Here is a 23,560-nt window from a genome sequence, read left to right as displayed (position 1 = left end):
AAATTCAGTTTGTTGAATTGTTTCATGTAGAAATAAAAATAAGTTTTACCTCCTGGCTCTAAGACCTATGTCCTTTCTAGGTAACTACAGATATGAAAGTGGTATTATGTAAATTCTGTCATGTCTTTACAGCTGTATTGCAGAACATACTCAATATAGCATTTGAAAACATTGGTTACTGAATAGTATCTATATGAGAATGTTATTTGAACTAACCCCACTAAGTTGAAAACTACACTTTAGTCCATCAAAATGTGGAAATAAATGATTTTATTTATAAGAAAATAGTACTATCAAGAAAAGTGAGTATACATTAGAGAGACTGCAGGAATTTGGGTTTTTACGGCCTCTGCCTGTTTATGTGAATGTATTTATTGATATTGAAACTCTCCTCTTGTTATTCTTATTGTATGTAATCCAACGCTGTTTATTACTATGTATTCCAATGTGGGAAATCTAGCTGTAAAAATGTGTAAAGGTTTTTTTCCTTTTCAATCCCAACAATGACATTATCAGGGTACACTGCGGGTCATCATCGTATCCATCAAAATTATTATTATTATTATTATTTTTTGTCGGTCGTGGGCTTGAACTCTGGGCTTGGGCGCTGTCCCTCAGCTCTTCAGCTCAAGGCGAGCGCTCTACCACTTGAGCTACAGCGCCACTTCCGGTTTTCTGGTGGTTTATTGGAGATAGGAGTCCCAAGTCTTCCCTGCCAGGGCTGGCTTTGAACCGCGACCCTCAGATCTCAGCCTCCTGAGTAGCTAGGATTACAGGCGTGAGCCACCAGCGCCCGGCATAATCAAAAATTATTATTGACATCAAAATGCTAAACTATTGAAAGTCTGATATGTATCTATGATTTTGCGATTATTTGTTTTTTGATTAATAATTTTAATGTTACCAACTGTGCATGCATCCATATTAAAATTTGAACAAATAAACAAAAAAACTAAGGCATATCAGTAGCTTGACTATGTGCTTATAACAAATTATGGAATAGATTTTTGAAGTATTGCAAATTCCTAACCAGTATGAATTAACTTCCTCTCTCCCGACCACCACACACCAAGTGTTTATGAGTTTGAACAGAATTATTTCAAGTAATATACTGCAAATTTTACTATAATATCATGTGTATATCTGAACTTCCTCTGAACATAATAAACTCTACATTCTATTGGAATATTAGTTATTTTATTCTAAGAAAGTTTCGGAAAATAAAGTGTATATCTTTGAATGAAAAAAGTTAAAAAATATTAGCATAAAATTTTAGAGGGAGTCTGTCTTCAGAATATATATATATATACACACACACACGCACACACACACACACGTCATGTATATATATATATACATGTATATATATATATATACACACACACACACACACACACACACACACACACACACGCACACACACACACACATATACATATATATTGTATGTAGAAAGGAGTAGATTTTTAGAGATTATTTTTCACCAGAAATATATACATATACCTAAATTTATGTGTAGAAAGATGTACATTATAGTGAAACAAAAATCTTAAAACATAATTAAAATTTAAAAAATACATCAAACCAAGTGCCATTGACTCACGCCTATAATTCGAACTATTCTGGGTAATGAGATCTTAGAATTGTGTTCAAAACTATCCCAGTCATAAAAGTACTTGTTAGATTCTTATCTCCAATTGACCACTAAAAACAGGAGTTAGCTCTGTGCCTCAAGTTGTAGAGTGCTGCCTTTGAGCATACAAAGGCTTAGGGACAATGCTCAAGCCCTGCAAACAACAACGAGAACAAAAAGAACAAGAACAATAACAACAGCATATATCACATTAATTTCATAAAAACATCTTTTAACTGCTGTGAACATTTCTTAGAATGCTTCTTTAGCCTACATCGGGGGAAGACTGGATGGGGGGCGGGGGGTTGTAGGGAAAGGGATGGGAAGGGGAAACAAAGGAGGAGGCAACAGTGCTTGTTAAGAAATGTACTCATTATCTCGCCCATGTAATTTTAACCCCTCTGTACGGTATTTTCACAATAAAAAAAAAAAGAAACATGAATATATGCCCTGCAAAATGTTAAGTAACAATTGTAGAATAAAGTTCGTTTTCGACATAACGACTTGTACATCTCATTGTTGCAATGGGTCCACCTGTATCCCTATTTAATTGTAACCACTCTGTACAGTATTTTCACAATAAAAAAATCTTCTATTTAAAAAAAAAGTATAGAATATTTACCTCTATGTTATAGACATGACTATTTAGATTGCTTAAGATATTAAGTAATGTTTAGGAATTAATAATAATGATAATATATTGGGTCTTGTCATTTATTGTATTTTATGATAGTAATAAAATGATATTTGCAATGATTATATAAAATTTCTCTTGTTTGTTATTTGAATTATAATAAGAGATAAATATTTTAAAATATTTCCATAGGAAAGGATCATTTTATTGGTATCAATTCTTTTGTAATTTCAAAACAATTAAGAAAATTATTCCAAGGCTGTTTTGCTCTAAGACTATATTTGTTTTCTTGTTCGAGTTTTCATATGCTAGTAGAAATTAAAATTCCAAAAATTCCAAAAATTCAGGAACATCTTCATAGATACTAATATTGGAGTTCCTTAATTGGAATTGTTTTATTTCATTTGTTATTTTCACAAATAAATCAAGATGATTGTGTATTTTGTTTCTTTTCACTGCTATTGGCTCTTATCTTGAGAATACTTTTTTCTAGCAAAGAAGAGGAAAGCAATTGGATTGAGCAAGTAACATGGCTTTCGTAAAATGTACATGCATAGACTTAAGTCTTCTGTCATTTGCTAAAAGTTTCTTCCAGAAAATGTTATCAATTACTTATAAGTGATGCATAATTCCTAGATATTCCAGTCATCACATACACTTTTTGATTGTGTTATCTCTGTATAAACTAAAAAAAATACCAAAATAAACAAAATAAACAGAATCACATCTTAGTTTTAAAAACTGTAATTTACAAAGAATTTTTAGCCAACAATGAAAACATCTTTTTAGGTATTCTGCAATTTGTGTGAATTATTTTTAACTATATATATATATATATATATATATATATATATATTTGCTGACATGAAATTCACATGTAATATATTTATCTCCTTTTATTGTATACATTTTAGTGCTTTGGAAGTGAATGGTACAATCAGAGGTTTTCCAAGCCTAATTTTCACAAACTTGCATTTCTTCAAATACAAATGCTATAATTTTATTGAACCCTAAGATATGTATTAAATCTTTTTTTCATGCATTTGTTTGTAATGCATTTATAAGATTGTTGCTTTGTATGTCCCTCCCCCACAGTATAACCCCTGCTTTCACTGTATTTGATGTCGGTATAATTTGTGGAGGGGAAGGGGAAAAACGAGTCGTTTAAATAAGGATACAGGTGGACCCGTTGCAGCAATGAGAAGTACAAGTTGTCAAGTCGAAAAGGAACTTTACAACTTTGGTGAGGGGGGAAGGATTGGGTGGAGGGTGGGGGAAGGCTGGGAAGGGATGTGAAGGGTAAAAACAGGAGGATGCTACAATGCTTGATAGGAAATGTACTCATTATCTTGCCCATGTAATTGTAACCCCTCTGTACAGTATGTTCACAATAATAAAAATAAAATAAAATAAAATTAAAAAACAAATGCTGTAAATTTTAGAACAGACATTAAAATAGATACAAAATTAAGTTACAGGAATTTGTCCTCCATATATCCTTTATAGGGTGTCTTTTCAAAATTTGTTTTGGGGATTATTTCCAGATTCTCACACATACTATTCAAGTGCACTGTCAATGAACTACATTCCCTGTCCAAATAAGTTTTTTACTTCTCTTTACTAATACATAGAAGTGTAATGGCTGGATCATATACAATTCTCTTTGACCTTTAGAAGACTTGAAAACTTGCTTGCAATATTGATTGCAGTATTATACAAATCATTCTGCTATCTAGAGTATATCAATTTCTCCGCAAATGCATTACTATATTTTCTGTCATCTTTTTATATTATGGTCATAGAAATGAGTTTTATTTTTATTTTTTCTTAGATACTAAAGAGGAGTTTAATTCATTTGTTCTTCTTATTGACCATTAATTTACATATGTTCTTTAAAGAAATAACCTGTTTAGGAAAAAATTTATATGTAATTAGAAGATATAAAAGTAGTTAAGACTCAAGATCAATGTCGAATTAACATTGTAGCATTAACAAATATTTGCCCTCTATCCGTTGGATATATTTTCACTTTTTTCATAGAATTATGAAAGGTCATCTGTTGATATTAACCCATTTATTCTTGCTTTTCTTTAGCCACTAATGTTTTCCATTTTAAATGTTTAGAAACCTTTACTGATCCAATGCCATGAATTTTTACATTTACATATTATCAGTTTTTATATCTCACATTTAGTTTGATAATCATTTTTTATTTTAAATTTTTGTATAATGTTTAAGGTAGTAGTCCAAGATCATTCTTTAAATCTAGAGAAGCAATAGTGCCAATACACCTATTTAAAATTCTATTTTTATTTGATAAAGTTCATGGCATCCTTTTAAAAATCTTTTGACCATAAAACTAAGAATTTATTTTTAATAAATCTGTTACATTCTTCTGGGTGTCTGTTCTTATAGTAGAGCTATTTTGTCCTCACTACTAAACATGGTAATAAGATTCAAATCTAGTATGAGGTCTCAAGCTACACCATTTTACAAGATTGTTCTGAATGATCTGTATTCCTTGAACTTACATGTGAGTTTATTGAGCAGGTGGACCAATATCCAATAACACAGTTATCTAGATGTTTGATAGTCACTCATATTTTGCACCTTGTGAAAACACAAGGTCCCAGAGATTATATGTAGAAAAATGTCTTTAGAGAATGCTTGAAGCCACTAAAATTAATTTAGGAATGAGTTAAAATTTAGATAACACTACAGCATAATATACCTGAATGATAACGACTTGAGAGCTGTACTACAGAGGAGAGTGAGAGGGGACAGAATGATGGACCATATAGGAGCTGTATGCCATTAGTATTTTGTTTCAAAAGACAGAAAGACGACAGAGAAGAGAAGCAGGAAAATAATCAACTGTCCTGAAACAAGTTTCTTTTTAATCCACCTAATAGTGTGGGCTGAGTGTCAGAGAAGATTGGAAAAATAAAGTAGAAAATAAAGCATTGTATAGACCTCTTACAATGTAAAGAAATTGTAATAGGAATATGATAATTATTTTCCAAAGAAATAAGAGAAAGAATAAGTAAGTCTAATGGCAAAATGAAGAGAGAAAAGAAGCAAAGTAAAATCTTTATCAATAACAAACACAAGGGTTTGAAAGTGGCAAGGCAGTAGAAATATTCTAAATAACAGTAAAATTTGCTAACATGGATAGAATACGGATCACATTTTATCATATATAATTTTGAAAAATCACTAGTAATGAAAATTTAAAAGTCATAATTTAAAACACTACATTACAACTAGACAGTATAGTGCAGTGGAAAAACCTTGGCCTAGCATATGTGAAACCATGGATCTGACCCCCCCCAACATTACAGAGTACACACAAAGCACACACACATACACACACACACAACCACACACACACACACACACACACCACGTACACACATTTAGAATATTGATATTATTATATTAAACCGAGGAATTTATCACAAATACTAAAAGAATGTTAATATATGAAATAATAATATTGCTCATACTATTTAAAAGTTTAGGAGAAATAAAAGACAATACACTTGGATTCTTATAGAATAAGTAAATTGAAAATTAAGAAATAGAACACATGAGAACCTTTGCAAACATGTTTTAAGTAATAAACATTTTGAAACATGTATCGTTTTATTTTGACAAAAGATTGAAGTTACTGGTGTTTTAACTCAAGATTTAGAATAAGATATCCAGGTGCGTGCTCCATATCTTGCTATTGATGGCTATATCTCTAATCATTTCACTATGGATATTTTTAGAATAAGGTCTCATAGTTTCCCAGGCTCTCCTGAATTACAAACCTATTTGCAGTTCCTCCTATAGCTAGAAAATGAAGCCACAAATCACCATGCCCAGCTCAAACTTTTTTAATTCAAGTACAAGAAAGTAAATTTTCAAAAAGTGACCACATAATGAAGCCTTTCTTAATAAAGTATGGGTTTCTTGAAAATACAGTTAGTATTTGTTACCTGGAAAAATATGTTTAGAACTATAAGAAAATAAATGTATTTAAATTCATCAACCATATAAAATTAAGAAAATAATTTTATCTAATCACATGTTAAATATTTTAAAAGCAAAATATATGTGTCTGATTAATTTACATGTGTGGAAATCATGCAATTATATTAACTAATCCTACAGCTCTGAAAAAAGAATTACCCTAATGAAACAAAAGAAAATAAATAATTAAGTTCAAAATTTGAAATTTAGAAAATAAAATGAAGTGTACTCTTTAGTTGACAAGTAAATGTAAACCTACTGTATATCAATTTTATAATAAAAATGCATGAACAAAGAAAGAAAAAGTACCCATTTATCAATAGCAATTGCAAAAGCATCAGTAGTAGTATGAGTGTACAAAAAAATCGATGGAGGAGATAACAATGTTCCTTCCATAAGGAATGTACTCATTATCTTACTTATGAAAATGTAATCCCTAAGTAAATTACCTTTACAATAAAATTAAATTGAAATTAAAAATAAACCAAAGAATATACCAATTACGAATTCTTAGATGGAATGCTCTTCCTCCATCAGAAAAAATGACATTGCCCCATTTTTTAGGAAATGGAAATACTTGAAAAAATTATATTGACTTAATTAAACCAGGCCCAAAGAAACATAGGTTCCACGGTTTCCCTTATTTGCAATAACTAGTATTTGTCTGAGTCAAGTAGGAAAGGTCAGATAAGTTCATGTTAGGTGAAATGAACCTCAAGATAAGTATTCAATTTTTTTTTTCTTTCATGCGATTATTTCCAACATATTTATGACATTATTTCTTTGTTGTTTTATATGTCCCTCCCCCACGGTATAACCCCTGCTTTCACTGTATTTGCTGTTGGTATAATTTTTGGAGGGGAAGGGAAAAAAATAATTTAAATAGGGATACAGGTGGGCCCACTGCAACAATGAGATGTACAAGAGGTTATGTCGAAAAACAAACTTTACAACTTTGGCTGTGGAGGGGCGGAGGACTGGGTTGGGGGGGGAGAGGAGGGGATGGGGAAGGGTGGGAAGTGGAAACAAAGGAGGAGGCAACAATGCTTGATAAGAAATGTACTCATTGTATTGCCCATGTAATTGTAACCCCTCTGTACAATATTTTAACAATAACAAAAATACTTAGAACCCATTGGTTAAAAACTTAGTAAAGAACTACCCCAAGTACACAAGGAATATATTTTGATGATACAATTTAAATACTTAAACTTCAACAGAGAAGCAAAAAGTTTAAAAACTGTTACACAGTAAAGTAATAAATCAGTATATATTACTATAATAATCAGTAGACGAATTTTTAGTGGTAGTCAAATATGTAAGAAATGAGGCAATTTGCCATTCGTTTGCACTTAAGAAGTGAGGAAGAATTTTCTAGGTCCTTTTAAATATATCATAAGTTTAACGAAGAAACTATTCTGCCATATCATATGATAATCAGATAAAGATTATATTAGAGCAAAGAACAGATTCTACTATGTTTTTGGATGTTAAGGTATATACTTATTTTGGTGGGGATTTCAACTTGGTGTATTGTTCTTGCTAGGCAGGCATCATATCAGTTGTTAATTTTAGGGTAGGGGTTCCCTTTCCACAAGAACATGCACCTGATCTGTCCTTTTAGCCTTCCCATCATCAAAGGCATCAGAGTTGCACTATCTACCATGGCTGGCCTTGATCCTGCAGTCCTTCCAATTTTAGTCTCTAGATAGTGTAAGATGGTGGAAATGATCCAATGCACCCAGTTATAGATTAAGGAAGTCCACTAAAATGTGGCCTGGGTTCTGTTCTCAAGCCTCCTAAGTAGTAAAGAGTACAGTTGGGAGCGCTGGTGCCAAGCAGTAAATATTTTTAAACAATTAGACATATATGACTTAGACTTGTGATTACCTCAGGAAAAGTATAAAACAGCAGTGAAGCATAGAGTACAGGCAGCATTTTAACAAGCTACTCAGAGACTGAATCAGCTTAGCTAGCTACTCGGGAGGCTGAGATCTGAAGACCACTGTTCAAAGCCAGTCCAATCATGACAATACATGTGATTATCTCCAAAAAACCGTAAGTGGAGTAGTGGCTTAAGTGGTAGACCACTCTCCTTGACCAGAAGCTTTGGGATAGTGTCTAGGCACTCTCAAGGCTCAGCAATGAATAATGCATGCATGAGCAATGCACATGCGTGTGTGTGTACACGCACATGTGTGCATGCACACACACACAGAAATGATTATTTCAATGCAGAGTTCTTTAATTTTTTACCGTGCTGTACTTTATTTCCCTGTATTAGTTCACCAATCAACAAAGTCAGCTAAGCACCTATTTACGTACAACTCATCATGTTTCTCTAAAGTCTACTCTCTTTTTGGAAGCCTGCTTTTATTTGACATAAAAGTAAATTATTCAGGAGTTCAAGTAATCTCCCTCAACTCTGTAGTGTTACCTGATTTTTTAGGCTCTCCCTAGCAATATGATTCTGTGAAATCCTGCATCAAGCAGCATATTTCATTCACGAGAAGGGAAGCCTCTGTCAAACAATTAGTAATAGGTTTTTCTCCTCCTGGCAAGCATCTGAGTTTTATTATATTTGTATAATTCATGATAAGTCTGTGAATGCCAAAGACTGCTGTGAAAATAAAAAGACCCTTCTCAGTGATAAGCATTTGTGTACCTTTCCTAGATATGAAGATGTTTAAATATTACTGAAATTGGTTTGGAATAAATAAAGTTCAGCTTGACTATCTTCAGAAAGAAGAATTGGTTTCTCAGAAATTTAGGTAAGAACTTGAGTGAAAGAAACCAAATGAAAAATGAGGAACCACTGAATACATATATTCAAATGAAACAAACGAATCCAAAGAAAACACAAATTAAATCAGTACTCAAGAACCTGCAGGAAATGCAAAGATTTAATTAAAAAATCATCTATGGTAAGCTTATGAAAAACCTGACTATGTGGGAGTCTACTGTTGTGAGGATAGTGGTTAAAGCCCAGACTGGATATAAAGATCTGTACACAATGCCAGACACCTGTTAATCTAAATTCCAGGAAGAATAACATCAAGTGGACTGAGCCCATGATCATACACAAGTAGGAAGCCAGATTCTATCTGAAAATTAATCTGGATAATTTAGGGCTGGGGGCATGACAAACTGGTAAGAACACCCATTTAGGAGACACAAGACACTAAATTCAAACTTTAATATTATGGATGTTAAAGAAAAAAGCTATGACTTAGAAGAATTGGAATAAATGTAAGATTTGAGTATTTGTGGGGAGAAAAATCCATTAGAGAGATAGAGTGAACCCATGTTTCAATGCTTTCTACTTAAGTGATAATGTTATGTGGTACTCCAGACATAACAGAGTTACCTTGCAAAAATAACTGAGCATGGATGTGCATTTGGGTGATGAAAATACTCTATTTACACAGGTATTATTTAAACAGATTTTTTCGGTAGATTGAAGTTTTTGAAATAAGAGCCTGGGTGATATCTCTGAGCATTTTCTCCACATGTGACCACTTAATTTATTTTTAATTGATTAATTAATTAATTAGTTTGATGCTAATACTAGAGCTTGAATTCAGGGCCTGGCTCTGTCTCAGAATTTGTCATTTTTTTGTTTTAGTTTTCTCAAGGCTAGCATTTCACTGCTTGTACCATACCTCCATTTCTAGCTCCATAGCTCCATTTCTAGCTTTTGCTGGTTACTTTCAAATCAAGATCTAATGGACTTTTTTTTCTTGGTCTGGTTTCAAACCACAATTCTCAGATTTCTTCTTTCTGATTAGCTAGGATTAAAGCCATGATCCACCAGTGTGGCTTCTACTTTTTCCTCTATACTTATTTAATGCACATATTTAGATAATAATGTAAAACTGAGAGTATAGAAGAAAGATGTACAGTCATGATATTGTCCTGTCACAAATTCAAGTTAGTAAAGTAAATTTCTTCCTAAGACCATACAAAAAAATACCATAATATAGTGTAAGAGAACTCAGTATTGAACAGACGAGCTTTAAGAGCTTTCTAATAGATCCATTATTTATTGTTACTCAACATTAGGAAAAATGTATAATGCAGTAAGTAAAATGGAAGTCCTTTGGAAGACTACTTAAATTCCTTGTTTTTTTTAAAGACACTTGTTTTCATCTAAAAAAAATAGGCCTGTCTATTGTCTTCGTGTGATTTTGATGATTGAATATGCTTAATGAAAAGTCAAACTGTATTAGTAGTCCTTTGTTATCAATTCTGACTTTTTCTTTTTGGAGAATATAATGATCAAAGCAATAGTTCAGAATCAGCAAGCAAGAGGTCAGAATCATGCTTCCAGTGCAAGTGGGTCACCAGTAAGTAATCCTCACTACCAGTTTCCACAAAGTTTTCTCACAGATACAATCAGCCTGCCTTTTCTAGCTGCTTTCCTAGCCTGTACCTATTCCTTCATTGTACAGGAAAAATGTGATTCAACTGATTTCAGTCAGATCTGTTACTAGTGCTATCAAGGATTTAGATTCTTATGTAGGCTATTAAAAAGGTATTTACTAATTTCAAGTAAATACATAAATTCTATTTCCATCTTTCTTTAAAAAAAATTTCTGCTTGTTCTATAAATTGATCAGAGGCATGGATTTTGTGGATAGCTCATCTCTGTCTTTCATGGCTCTCATAGATAATATGATTGCTCCATAATTATCCTAATTTATATTGTTTTATATTTTGGGTTGCATCATTTCACTTTCTGCACTGCCATTTCCCAAATCATTTATATAGGAGGCATTATTTCACATTTTCTCATTCCTAGAATAAGTTGCACATGAGGACACCACTGGTCCTCATTTTCAGTCTGTACCTTTGAATATGGAGGAACATCTTTCCTCTGCTCTCCATTTATTCCCTAATCTCCAGTTAGAATAATTTCGAATAGTAAAAATGGAAAAAGAAAATAAATCATGGTGAAAAAACATAAGCAGAGAATTCACCAGATATTTCTGACCAGTTCAACCAACATGAACTATTAGGGAAATACATGGACACCTCATTTCCACTGGCACTCAATGTATCTGATTAGGCAATTCTAATGAAGATGAGGAACAAGATGAAAATGTGAGGAATGATAAAAATTGCAAGAAAAAAAATGGAGAAGGATCCAAGCAAATTTCTTCTTTGGGCTGCTGAAAATAACCAGCTTACTACAGTGCAGAGAATACTTTCCAAAAAGGCTACTCATGTGAATACTAGGGATGACGATGAGTATACCCCTCTTCATCGGGAAGCCTACAGTGGACACTTAGACATTGTCCGTGAGTTGGTGGCTCAAGGGGCACATGCAATAACTGTAGATGGCTGGATACCCCTGCACAGTGCATATACGTGTAATACTACCAGAGTGGCTTCTTTCTTCTTCATGATGCAGATACCAATGCCCAAACTAAACGCTTTTTGACCCCCTTGCATCTTGCTGCTGGTAATTGAGATAGCAAAAATACACTGGAACTGTTGAACCAATATGTCAAACCAGGTCTGAAGAACCACTTGGAAGAAACTGCATTTGATATTACCAAAAGGATAAGTATGTATCACTATCTCTTTGAAGTTGTGGAAGGCTGTACAAATTGTTCTCCTAAATCCTAATGATTCAGTTAATTTTCTTAAATTTCAAAAATGTCATTAATTCCTTTTTGTCAATACAACATATTTTCACAATCCAAATAACAACAATATCTTATAGTAACAATTCACGGATTCTGTGGAGTTCTTCAAAGTGAATTGTCTGCTTTTGATGTCAAAATGTATTCAAGAGTTTTTGTATACATCTATAATGATTTATGCAGAGTTTGTGATTTTGTTGATCGGAAATAATTTTAATTTATCTGTTGAAATGAGTACTATAGAAACTAAAGATATTTCCGGTGTTTGTCTGAAAAAGTATATTTTAAAATATTCTATATTCTATGTTTGTATAGTGTCCATAATCTCTTTTATTCTCTCCTAGATATAATACATTGAATTCTACATTGTTTTATAACATATAGGTTCATTAATGTGTCCTTTCAGATTGCATTCCATACAGAAACAGTTTAAGATTCCTTTTTTTTCCCCTAGGTCCTTTTAGTATTATATTTCTTTGGGATAAAACAACAATGTTGTCTAATTTCAAAAGTTGTGTAAAGGTTATGCTATGTAAAGGCCTTTCTAAGGTGAAAATTTAATACACTGATGTCAAAGTAACTTTTAATTATATGAATTAGGTGTATTGTTACACTTGTAATTTTGTAATCAACTTTTTAATAGCTGTTTTTCATTTCTTGCATCTGAAGAATGAAAAATTTTGAATACTTCACAAATTTTCATATCATCCTTGTACAAGTGCCATGTTAATCTCTGTATTGTTGTAATTTTGGTATACAAGCTGCTGAAGAATGTAGTATCCTGTAAATTTTAGTAGTTAATGATGAAATATTTATACAGGCTTATATGCTTAGGTGCCTATTTGTAATAAGGAAACCTTATTGTTCCTAAAAATGCTATTAATCTTATTTCCCTAAAATTCTTTAGAATAGTTAAAAAGAATATGTTGTTCAGTTCATTGCTCACATTTGCAATTTTTTTGTCAATGACTATTTTAAGTCTTTTTCACTTAGAATTTGATCAAACTTTCAAGTATTAATAGCTATGTCCAAAGGAGACGGCTTTTTCAAGTACTTATTTATCCAACTGTGTTAGATCTGTGGAGCCAATGGATTCAAAGTAAGCCTTGTTTAAGAGCTACTTCTAAACATATGCAGCTGAGATTTTCCCAAATGAGGTCTTACTGGCACAAATGTCTACCTGACCCTTTACCCTTCTTCAATGTAGGAATAGACCAACCAGAATATCTTACTCTGACAGCATAGATTGTATTAGTGGAACAAATCTAATCTTAGTTACAAGGGATCATAGAGAGATGAACAGTTCAGCCAGAACTGTTCATACTAGAAGGCATTTTATCAAAATATGATTGTTTATGATACCTACCATTTCAAATGTAGCTAAAACCAAGAAAGTGAAAAATTGTTCATATTCGTGATTACCTAATGTCTTGGCCTGTCTACCTTCCAAAAAGGCAGGAACTTACACTACTGCCATTTTATCACCAAATATTTTCATAGTTGAAAGAGAAGTCCATATATTTCTCTTCATTATTAGGCCTTAAATTGGTAATGTTTTTTTATTATTTTTATTTTTATTATTATTTTTATTGTGAACAAAATGTACAGAGGGGTAACATTACATGGGCAAGATAATGAGTACATTTTTTATCAAGTATTGCAACCTCCTCCTTTGTTACCCTTCACATCCCTTCCCAGCCTCCCCCCGACTCCCACCCAATCCTCCTCCCAACCAAAGTTTTAAAGCTCATTTTCGACATGACAACTTGTACTTCTCATTGTTGCAACAGGTCCACCTGTATCCTTAAATGACTTGTTTTTCCCCTTCTCCTTCACAAATTATACCCACATCAAATATAGTGAAAGCAGGGGTTTTAATGTGGGAGAGGGACATACAAAGCAACAAAAAGATAATCTTATAAGTGCGTTAGAAACAAATGCATGAAAGAAAAAAAACATTTAAATATATATCTAAGGATTCATTTTCCTAACATCACATTATCTGACCTTTTCTGCTTGACTCATACATATACTAGATATTGCAAATAAGAGAAACCATGGGACCTAGGTTTCTTTGGGCCTGGCTTACTTCACTTAATATAATTTTTTCCAAGTCTTTCCATTTCCTAACAAATGGGGTAATGCCATTCTTTCTGATGGAGGCATAGAATTCCATTGTGTATATATACCACATTTTCTTGATCCATTCATGTACTGAGGGGCATCTGGATTGGTTCCATATCTTAGCTATGGTAAATAATTCTGCAATAAACATAGGTGTGCTGATAGCTATAGTGTGGTCTTGTTTGTAAACATTTGGGTAAATGCCCAAAAGTGGGATTGCTGGGTCATAGGGGAGCTGTATGTGAAGTTTTTTGAGAAGTGGTTGAACAGGTTTACACTCCCACCAACAATGCAGTAAGATTCATTTCTGTCCACATCCCCTCCAGCATCTGTTGTTATTAGAGTTCTTCATTTTTGCCATTCTAACTGGGGTGAGGTGGTATCTCAATGTTGTCTTGATTTGCATTATCACCCTACACCAGAATCAACTCCAAATGGATCAAAGACTTCGGAGTCAAAGTAGACACTCTGAAAACATTACAGGATGGAATAGGAGAAACCCTAGGTCTCCTTGGCGCAGGCTGAAATTTTCTTAATAAAGACCCGGACACAACAAATCAAAGAAAGGTTGGACAAATGGGATTGCATGAAGTTGCAGAGCTTCCGCATGGCAAAGGACATAGCTAGCAAGATCAATAGAAAGCCCACGGATTGTGAGAAGATCTTCACTAGCCATACAACGGACACGGGTCTCATATCTAAAATATACTTGGAACTCAAAAAATTAAATCCCCAACAACAAATACTCAAAGAAACATCTGTCCAATAAATAAGTGGGCTAAAGACTTAAAGAGAAACTTCTTTGAAGAACAAAGAAGAATGGCCAATAGACACATGAAGAAAAGCTCAACCTCCCTAAATTGCTAATGTTTTAACCACAGTGTTTCCTCTTGCATCCAGGCTGTAAATCTACAAATGGTAAAGCTTTAGGTTTAACTCTACCAAACACTGAGGTAGAGATAATGGAATAATACTTTAAAACAGAGTTGCCTTTGATACGCTAACCCCAACAGAACAATGCAAAACATGAGCCTTTTCATTATATTATATATAGTTATATATTTTACATTTATATGTGATGATTTTATATTTCACACTATGAAAGTTACTAGAATTATTTGATAATTTGACAAATAAATTGATATTTATTCCAATCAATACAATTAGAATGTAAATAATTAGGTTTAGAATATATATCAGAATATAAATTGTATCAATGCAATATTTTAGGTACAAACTTGTGATACCTTCTAAGTGTACATGGCCTTCTGAATTCACATAGCAAAAAATGAGTGTTGTTTTCCTCTAATCTATATGGGATTTTATTCTGCTGCTCTGTTTATTGTTTTAACTCGCTGGTCCCAAACTCTTTTTCTCCGTATTTCTGAAGCATTCGAGTGATTATGCCCAAATTTTGCTGATATGATGTCTAAAAAATACTTCTCTTCTGTAGGACCCATGGGTCCTAGGATCTCAGGTCCCAGTTACCTGTATCATCAGATAACAGGGGCAAGACTTCTCACCTAGGCCCATGCAACATGCCAACAGAAAGTAATTGAAGAGCTATCTGGTCGTTAATTGGACATAATCAACTCCCAGTCTTTCCTGCATGGTCTGGCTTGTACGTCCTGCTCAGCTTTCTCTCTCAAACCTGGAGCTGTACCCTCTGGGCCACTGCTCCACTTCTGGTTCACTGGCGGTTTATTGTAGATAAGAGTCTCACCGAGTTTCCTGCTCAGTTGGCTTTGAATGGTGATCTCCTGAAGAGGCTTCAAGTGGCTTTTCTCAGGGATTCGCAGAGGAGCTGTTTCACACAAATCCTTAGTCTAAATCTCGAGAGGTACTAGACAAAAACAGAAACAGGAAGATGCTTCTAGTGTGTTCTAGATACTTAAAGTTGGAGACACAAAACACTCATAATGATTAGATCATTTCATAGGCAAAAGGAGCAATGCAGACAGTATGAGGATCACTCCAGATTTTGGTCCTTTCATCCTGAGACAGTAAATTCTAGCTCAATGTTAAGTGACAGAATTGGCATATCCTGTGGATATTTGCTCCAAAATACTGTGACACTCATTTCTCACGTTTGGCCTCAAACCTGTGACCAGAGAAGAAGATGAGGAGAGAAAGCAACTATAATAAACATTGGGTAGTTTACTTATTAATTCAAACCATTGGAATGACCCTGCTAAGAAGTCAGATTGTCCAGATTAAAAAATGAATAAGAAAGGAAAGAATATGTCAATGGCTGCTGCTTGTAATCCCACCTCCTTAGGATGCTGAGATGGAGATAATCTTAGCTTGAATCCAGCCAGTGTAGGAAAGTCTATGACACTGTTACTTCTAAGAGATCACAAAAAAACAGAATTGAGGCTATGACTCAAGCTTCATGTACTACCCTTGATCAAAAGGAGCTCAGGGACAATGCCTAGGCTCATAGTTCAACCTCAGGACCTGCCCCCTCAAAAAGAACCTGTACTTCCATGTCATTGTCTATGTATGGATGTATTCCTATAGGTGAAGCTATAGAATAGCTATGATGAATGGCACCAAGCTAGGAAATTTGTATTCAATACAATAATTTCATAACACAGAGACTTCTTTCAAGACAGTGAATGTTCCCGGGAACTCATCACTATTCCCAGTGTAACCTGAGGGTTTCTCTGCATCCCAGGCCTGCTGGAAGAAGTCTCTCACATTGTGTGGACAGGCAGACAAAAGGCCTCACTCCTGTACAGCTTGGTAACAAACAATTCCACCTGAGCCAATTAGTGAGGATGAATGTGGGCGTGCTCTGAAGGTCAGGAGAAAAGGGTCTCTTTCTACCCCAAGCTATCTCTCTCCCCAGTGCTCTGTTTTAACAACAAGTTTTCATTTGTGCCACTTTCCATGGCAAATAAAGTTATGTGCACTTATCCTGCCTTTGTGAGACTATGTTTTTGTGTTCAGATAAAGTGCTAAATATAATTCAGGAGTACTTCTGGCAGACAACTAGGGCACTGAATCTAATGAAATGTTTCATTGGAGCAATGATGTGCCTATGATGCCTCTCCTAGGTTTGGGAAATCCAAGCACATGTTGGATATCACAAAGCTTCCTGTCATCTAGGGCTGGTGAAGTTCATCAGGTTTTGAAACCTTTGACCTCTCCTTGTTGGGCCTTGGGTGGCTAGGTTTTGATCACAAGGTCTTTGTGCTGAGCAGGAGCACAGTGCAGAAGCCCAGTGCTTTTCCATTTTGTGTAACAACATCACTTCTGGTCTGTGAGTGTGTGTGTTTGTGTGGGGGTGGGGGTGGGGGGGTGGGGTTATGTGTGCACGCACACACATACATGAGTCCTGGAGCTTGAACTCAGGACCTGAGCACTGTACCTAGTTTCTCTTGTAGAAGGATAGCCTTCTCCCAGTGGAGCCACAGAGCCACTTCAGGGTTTTTCCTAATGATATGGTCCTGAGAAATCAAGCCTAGGGTTTCATAGATGCAAAACACTCTATCCCTAATGCACTTTCCCAGACCTCTACCTCAGATTTGTTAGTGTTTTCTGTCTTTTGTTGTTGTGTTGTCAGTTGTAGGAGTTGAAGTCTGGGCCTGGGTGCTTTCCTTGAGCTCTTCAGCGAAAGTCTTGTGCTGTACCACTTGAGCCACAGCGCCACTTCAGGTTTTCTGGTGGTTCATTGGAGCTAGGTGTCTCAAAGACTTTCCTGCCCAGGCTTGATTTGAACCATGATCCTCAGATCTCATTCGCCTGAGTAGCTAGGATTACCAGCATAAGGAAAGCACCCTGCTTCCACTTCAGGTTCTTAGTGGTGAATTGGAGATAATAGTCTCATGGGATCTTTTGTGTCTGGGATATTTTGGAACCCAGATCTTCAGATTTCAGGTTCCTGAGAAGGCGGGATGACAGACCAGCTACTGACCCCTTGGGCTTGGCTTCTGCTGCAAGGGGGTCCATGGTTCCAAGTGGTGAAGTGCTAGCCATGAGCCCTAGAGGTAAGGGTCAGCACCTAGAACCCGAGTTCAAGGATCATGACAGAAAAAAAGAAAACATTTGTCCACAGAAGACAACTCACTATTCTTCAGTAATACATAATTTTATACTTGCCATGGGAGCATATCTGAGACTCAATATTCTTGTCTGCATAATCATCTCAGTTGTGGATCCCTTACAAGGGCACGATGTAAGAATGCACCCTGTGAAGGACACAGTACATGTCACTCTTTGCAGGACTCAGCACACAGCATCTTGTGAAAGACTTAGCACCCAATGCAGAACTCAGCACACTGCACCCTGTGAAGACTCAGCACATAGCTCTGTTCCACAAGCTGTCATTAAAATTAGGGTGCTTTCATCAATATCACCGTTCTTTAAGGAAAATTTCACAAACCATACAAGTTCACATCTAATGGTTTAATGGGGTGGTTTTTTACTTGGGGGAGGTAGACATGGGGCTTGAACTGAAAGCATGGGAATACTGTTCTAATGATATTTGCTCAAGGCTAGAGCTCTATGACTTGGAGCCATATTTTGAAGAGTCTCATAGACATCCTGCCAGGACTGGGGTTTAAACACCCCGAGCAGCTAAGATGACTGGCATAAGCCAGGATGACATGTGTAACCCATGGAGCTGGGTTGCAGTGGTTTACATGTGCCTAAGTCAGGTTAGGTGGCAGCTGTAAGCACCACACACCTAGCTTGCTCTGTAATGAGGTATTTGAAGTTATGTCCTTCTATAATTGCAGTTAGAACATCCTACCCTTTTTTGGTGGCAGTCCTGGGGCTTGAGGAAGAGCTTATAAACTCTCCCTAAGCATTTGTGCTCAAGGCTAGCACTCAATTGGTTGAAAGATAGCAGAACTTCCTGTTTTTCTATTTATGTGGCACTGAGGAATTGAACACAGGGCTTCATGATTACTAGGTGAGCACTGAACCACCGAGCCCCAGGAGTGAACAAGGTATAAATAGATAGAGCTTTCTGTATATAAATATTGTAGACACAAAAAGAGAGATGTCTGCATATTATTAAATTATAGATAATATTAGTACCAATTCTTAGGTATTAAATTATATCTCCATTTAATGATGTGTCCCAGTTAACAATTAATAAAGCATCAATTAATAATTACTCAATATCAGTATTGTTTATCATATATGTATATATATATCCATACATATAATTAATATTTCATAGAATGAGACAGATGTCTATATATTATTGAATTATGCATCATGTGTTACTACCAATTATTAGGTATTTAATTATGTCTCCATGTAATTTTTATTCTGTTAATGCTTAATAAAATATTAATTAAACTTAATGTACTTCCTATACTTATTGTGTCTAATTTTATCCTAGAATGATTCACTACTAATTCAATGTTTATCATAGTGACAATTCTTCCACCTATGACATTTTTATCTTTATTAACTCCTATTACATAGCTTATAGATTTGCACACAAATTAAACATCCTACCTAACACTGAGCACTTTCACAGAAAAGGAAATCATGTGTCACACTCGGCTTCTCACTCCAAGATTACATTTTTGGCAGGGCTGGAATCTAAACTCACGGCCTAAAAGGCTCATTTCATGAATGGGTTACTGCCAGCACAGCAGCCTCTAGCCAAATCAGCTGCCAGGCGGTCCCCAGTCCCTGACATCCTGCCCCGTATGTTGACTCCAAATTGTGCTTAGTGTAGTTATTCATTTTATATTTTTGTTTTATTCATTTGCAATTTATTTTATCGACTGCTATTATGCATAGAATATTTACAGCATTTATTACATAGGATATAGATATGCCTATGTATGAAACTTCATACCTGACACCCAGGACTTTTACAGAAAAGGAAAACATGTCACCATGGGCTTCTTACTGCACAATTCAATTTTTGTGAGTGCTGGCATCTGAACTCACAGCCACAAAGCCCAAATCATGAATGTGTGAGTGTCAACACACCAGCCTGTGGCATATGGAGCTGACAAGCAGTTCCCAGCGCCTGAGATTAAGCCCCAAGGGTTGACAAAATAAGAACAGACTGACATGCAGAAGGTAGTACACAAATAGATATAGATATTTATAGAGTGCCAAAGATGTCAATACATTATTTAGTTATATAGGCTACATTCCTACCAATTTTTGGGTAATTATTATGCCTCCATGTAATTAATATTATTGTTTTCATACTTAATGAATAATTAATTAAATTAACCACTGTCCCTAAACTATTGCATCCATATAATTAATAGTATTCTCTTAATGTGTCAAAAAATATTCATTAAAATCCATCAGCCTCCTAAAATCAGTCTCTAATTTTATAGTAGTATCATTCAGAACAACAAATTCAACCTTGACATTAATTTCCATTGGTATTCCTGTGAATAGGAACGAGACTCTTAGGATCTCCCTCCATTGGTAAGGGTCAGGACTGGGCTTCGAACACAGAGCCTATTTTGCCGTGTTGGCCTATGGTTTCCCTGGAAGACCATCAGACTTCAGCAATGCCAGGTTACAAACACTTTTCAGCTGTGTCATTCAGACCCAGGATGATCACCTTGAAAAGAAAAATGTTGCCGGGTGGTTTTTTTTTCTTGTCATCCTTTGGGGACCCAGTTTCAGCTGTGTGTCCAGTGGCTGCAACCCAGTGTAGAGTGATCAAAGCTGAGGCAGAATTGCCATGCTCTGAGTTCAAGCCCTGTCCTTGACAAAATAAAAATATACACACACATACAGACAGACAGATACAGACATACATTAAAAATATTTTAAAAATTATGAAGCTCCTTGGCTTGGAATTCAGGCCATTTTTCTGCCAGGCCTGGGATTTGAACTCAGGGTTTTGGTCAATCTGCAGCAATGTGGGGGAAGGGGAAGCTCACCGAGCTGGAAGTCAAGAAATTCAGGCCTGATCCCAGTGACTGAATTCAAGCCCTAGCACTCCAAAAAATAATATTCGTATACATTTTAAATACATGATTTATATTTACATACACATGTTTACTGCATATGGCAGTTAGTGTAGTTATTCATTTTATTTTGTGTTTTATTTATTTATTATATATTTTAGAGAGTATGATTACATGTATAACATTTTTTACATCCTATTACATAGGACATAGATTTGCTTATGTATTATACATCATTCCTTAGACCCAGACTTTCACTGATAAGGAAAACAAGTGGGACAATTGGCTTCTTCCACCAGGATTAAGTTTTGGGCAGTTCTGTGATTTGAGCTTCGGGACTAGAAGGCTCACTTCATGAATGGGTCAATGTTAGCACACCAGTCTGATTCAAATGAAGATGTAGGGCAAATTTGAAGACCTGAGATCAAGCCCTAGGAGTGGTCAATATATAAACAGATAGATGTGTAGATTCAAGTGTGTGTGTGTGTGTGTGTGTGTGTGTGTGTGTGTTTGTGTGTGTGTATTTACATATGTATATGTATCTATAAATAAATTTATACAGAGACAGATAGACATTTATGTAGATTCTAATGTATAATTCTATATAAAGTGTGATGCCCATATCTTATTTTTATATATTCTATTACTACCAATTATTTAGTCTAAAATTATGCCTCCATTAATTAATCACGGTAGGAAACTTAATAAAGTATTAATTAAATTAATCAATGACCTATATTTATTTCATACAATCTTATACTAGAATGACTAGCTAATTAGTAATTTAATTAGTACATGACAAACATTCTATTATTGTTCCTATAGATAGGAACGAGTTCTCTAGGATCTTCAGCCCTGTAGGTGGCAGTCCCAGGATCGAACTCAGGGCCTAGGTTTCTAGGTTGGGCTCAGGCTTCACTGACAGCCCACCAGCCTTCCACCATGCAAGGTCTTGTACAGTTTTCAAGCCAAGTCATTAAGACCCAGGATGGTCACAGTGCTAAGGAAACAAAGGTAAAACTGTTGTGTAAAACTTCCCGGTTTTTCCTCTTCCATCTTGGTTGGTTTGTTTTTTTTTTTTTTGCCAAAGCTGGGAGTTGAACTCTGGTCCTAGGATCCCTGGATCATCTGTGGGTGTAAAAGCTGCACCCCAGCCTAGGGTAATCAAGGCTGAGGCAGAGTTGTGATGACCTGAATTCAAGCCCCATGCCTGCACCACCAATAAAGTTAAGGTCCTGGCTAGGTATTTGGGCCATTTTATCTGCCAGACCTGGGATTTGAACTCAGGGACTGGGTAACTCTATTTTGCTGTGGGTGAAGTGGAAGCTAACCTCCTGGAAGAAAAAAATTCAGGAGCATTTCCCAGGGTGTGAATTCCAGCCCCAGAACAGGCAAAAATAATATTTATATACATGTATAATGTGTATCATATATATGTATTTGCATAGATATTACATATTGTACCTAGGACACAATATTTCCACACAAAGGAAAACAGGACAATATTGGCTTCTTACTCACCTATTGTCTTCGGCACTGCTGGGATTTGAACTCAGGGCATGGAATGCCCAATTAATCAAGGTGTCATTGTAAGCACAGCAGTCTCAAACAAATTCACTGCCAAGCAGTTCCCAGGACCTGAGTTCTAGCCCCAGGAGTGGCCAATATATAAATAGGTAGATTTGTAAATTGCTGCAAATAAATATATATATGTATATATTTAGATAGAGATGTATATATATATATATATATATATATATATTCCACTGTATATTTAAACATATAAATATATTGATAGAATGTGAGATGTCTGTATATTATTAAATTACATGTAATATATTACTAATAATTATTAGGTATTAAATTATTGTTAAATTACTAGGTATTAGGTATTAAATTATGCCTCAATTTAATGATGTATCATGGATTAAGGCACAATAAAGTGCTACCTTGTGTAAAAGGATCTCAGGCACAATGTCTAGGCTCATAGTTCAAGTCTCAGGACCTGCACCAAAAATAAAAAAGAGCCAGTAACTCCATGTGTCTATGTATGTATGCATGTATTTCTATCGGTGAACATACAGTTGTTATGAAGAAAGGCAAACAACTAAGATATTTGCTTTGAATAGAATGATGTCATAGAACAGAGAGTGCTTTCAAGACAGTCCATGATCCTGGTCAAAAAAAATTAAGACCCAGGCTTGTAATTTGCACCATTTTTCTGGCAGGCCTGGGATTTCAATTCAGGGTATGATTAACTCTCTGGCACTGTGGGGAAGGGGAAACTCACCGTGGTGGAAGACAAGAATTTCAGACCAGTTTCCAGGGACGGAATTCAAGCCCCAGCATTGTTAAAAATAATATTCATACATGAGATCTATTTACGTACATGGGTTTACTCCATATGACATTTGTTACCCTTATTTATTTTTATTTATTTTATTTAGTATTCTTACATATATAACATTTATTTCATTTATTACATCTTATCACATGGATTTATTTGCATATGGATTAGACATCATATTGAGACCCAGGACTTTCACCAAGAAGGGAAATAAATGTGTCAAAATTCGCTTCTGACTCCACATATAAA

The 23,560-nt window shown here is 35.1% G+C and overlaps 1 pseudogene; it reads right to left on the bottom strand.

Moving 5' to 3' along the window:
• Positions 1 to 12,605: 12,605 nt before the first annotated feature.
• On the bottom strand, positions 12,606 to 12,705 carry LOC122108717 (annotated as a pseudogene).
• Between the last annotated feature and the right edge of the window lie 10,855 nt (positions 12,706 to 23,560).

Source organism: Dipodomys spectabilis, unplaced genomic scaffold, assembly GCF_019054845.1.
Source record: "Dipodomys spectabilis isolate Male_0828 unplaced genomic scaffold, ASM1905484v1 ptg000064l, whole genome shotgun sequence".
Classification (NCBI taxonomy): Eukaryota; Metazoa; Chordata; class Mammalia; order Rodentia; family Heteromyidae; genus Dipodomys; species Dipodomys spectabilis.
Note: the sequence above shows the minus strand (reverse complement) of the source record. Positions and strands in the feature narration are given on the sequence as shown.